The sequence below is a fragment of the Gossypium arboreum genome, chromosome 3, assembly GCF_025698485.1.
Source record: "Gossypium arboreum isolate Shixiya-1 chromosome 3, ASM2569848v2, whole genome shotgun sequence".
Classification (NCBI taxonomy): domain Eukaryota; kingdom Viridiplantae; phylum Streptophyta; class Magnoliopsida; order Malvales; family Malvaceae; genus Gossypium; species Gossypium arboreum.
In genome coordinates, this window is record NC_069072.1 from 51,217,915 (window position 1) to 51,220,355 (window position 2,441).

The 2,441-nt window shown below is 37.5% G+C and overlaps 1 non-coding gene across 1 annotated transcript; it reads right to left on the bottom strand.

The window, feature by feature from the left end:
• Positions 1 to 2,026: 2,026 nt before the first annotated feature.
• LOC128291164 (small nucleolar RNA R71) lies at positions 2,027 to 2,133 on the bottom strand. Its single transcript, XR_008280940.1, has one exon. It is a non-coding gene; the product is annotated as a small nucleolar RNA R71 (small nucleolar RNA).
• Between the last annotated feature and the right edge of the window lie 308 nt (positions 2,134 to 2,441).

Sequence of the window (2,441 nt, forward strand, 5' to 3'; positions counted from 1 at the left end):
GGTGAATTCGATGCTCCTAATGCTTTAATTTCATGTTTTATACATAGGAGAGCACAGGAGAGCGAAAAGAACGACAAACGGGCCAAAAACGGAGAAAATGGGCCAAAGTATGAAATCAACATAGCCTGGACCTCCTCACACGGGCAGACCACACGGCCGTGTCAATCTGGCAGAACTGGAGCATGACTCATACGGGTATAGCACACGCTCATGCCATTCTAACAGGCTCAAACACAGCCTGAAGTAATCGCACACTAGCGTGTCACACAGACGTGTCCCTGTCGAGCCCAAGTTAAGTCCAATTTGAAAAAGGTCACTTTTGAGGGCTTCTAGGCATTCCTAAATACAACCTAGAAGAGGAGAAAATGGGGATACAGAGAAAGGGGTAAGGAATTACCCCAAGGAAGTCGATTGATCCATCTCAGAAGCCGGATTCATCATCAAGACTGAAGATCTCTCCTCAGTTTCCCTTCAAGAGTTTTGGGTTTTCTTTATGTTTTTTATTCTTTATTCTTCGGAGATGTTTTCTTATTTAGTTATGAACTAAATCCCCTAAATACCTAAGGGGAATGAAACCTAAGACGAATCTTGTTATTATTTTCTGAATCGTATGATAAATATTTGACTTGTTCTTAATTATGTGTTCTTAATTCATGTTTTGATATCCCAGGATACTGATTCAAGACATGCTCTTATTCAGAGGAGGAATAGACCCTGTCTAAGAGTACTTTTGTCATAATTAAGCAGAGTTGATTGCGCGCCTAGAAATAGGGTGACAAGATTTTGCCGGATTAGGATAAAACCTAATAAGGGGATCCATAGCTCTAGTTAATGCAACCCTAGAGTGGTAATTAGAGAAAAGTGTCGGTTATTCAATCTAGGGATTAGACGTTATTAGTCTTGAATCGGGATAATAACATAACTTAGGGATCTTTATGGAATAAGTTGAATGAATAAATCGTTCGATTGGGAGCCAGAATAACAACTAAAGTCTTGGTGGATTTTTCCTTAGGTATTGTCTCAAGTCAATCGATTTTCCCAAAAGTAATTCCCCAATTCTTTTCTCTGTGCGTTCTTAGTTTAGATAATTAGTTAATTAAAACAAATAAAACCCTTTTTATTCTTAGACTAGATAATAAAAAGACAGTCATTACTAGTACTTTTAGTTCCTTTGGGTTCGACAATCTAGTCTTGCTAAAACTATACTACTGTTCGATAGGTACACTTGCCTACATCGAGATAATAGTTAGTTCAAGAATGAGTAATTATAAATATTTGAAACCTATCACAAAACCTCGCAATCAAGTTTTTGGCGCCATTGCCAGGGAACTAAAATATTAGGAACGTTAAATTTTTACTACTTTAGCCATTTATTTTTCTTGCAATTTAATTTTTTTATTATTATTACTAATTAATTTACTTTTTCTTTCTCTTGGTAGGTTTTTATAGTTTATGACTAGAAGAAACCTGTCGGGACCATTACTTTTTGACGAAGAAATCGATCGCACAGTTTGTAGAAACCAAAGAGAAATAAGGCGCAGCTTAAGATACACAGAAAATGAGCAAGAAGACGATACTCAACCCCCAACCGAAGAGATGGCTGAAAACCAAGGCAATCAGCTACCTAATGCAATTGCGGCTAATCGAAATCCTGCTCCACGTACTATGTATGATTATGCTAAACCTTCTCTAATAGGAACTGAATCTAGCATAGTTAGACTGGCTGTAGCTAGAAATACTTTTGAACTGAAACCTAACACAATTCAAATGATACAGTAGTTTGTTCCGTTTGATGGTTTGCAGGATGAAGATCCTAACGCTCACTTAGCAAACTTTCTGGAATTTTGCGATACGTTTAAAATTAATGGGCATTTTTGATGATGCCATTCGTCTTCTGTTATTTCATTTTTCATTGAGGAACAAAGCTAAACAGTGGTTGAACTCGTTACCACGAGGGTCAATTACTACTTGGGAACAAATGATCAAAATGTTTTTACTAAAATACTCTCCGCCGACTATAACAGCTAAATTAAGTAATGATATCTCTTCTTTTGTGCAGATGGATTTAGAAACACTTTACGATGCATGGGAGAGATACAAGGACTTACTGAGAAGGTACCTTCACCATGGGTTACCGCTTTGGCTTCAAGTACAAACATTCCACAATGGTCTGAATCCCTCGACTCGGCAAATGATTGACGCAGCTACTAGCAGAACCATCAACAAAAAAACACTTGAAGAGGCGTATGAATTCATTGAAGAAATGTCAGTGAATAAGTATCAGTGGCAAGTCATGAGGACTAAGCCAACAAAAACAATCAGCGTTTATAACATCGACTCAGTTACTATGCTGTCAAATCAGGTAGAACTTCTCAATAAAAAGATTGATGGTTTACTTGGTTCTACGTAGGTACATCCAGCAATGAGGTGTGACTCAAGTG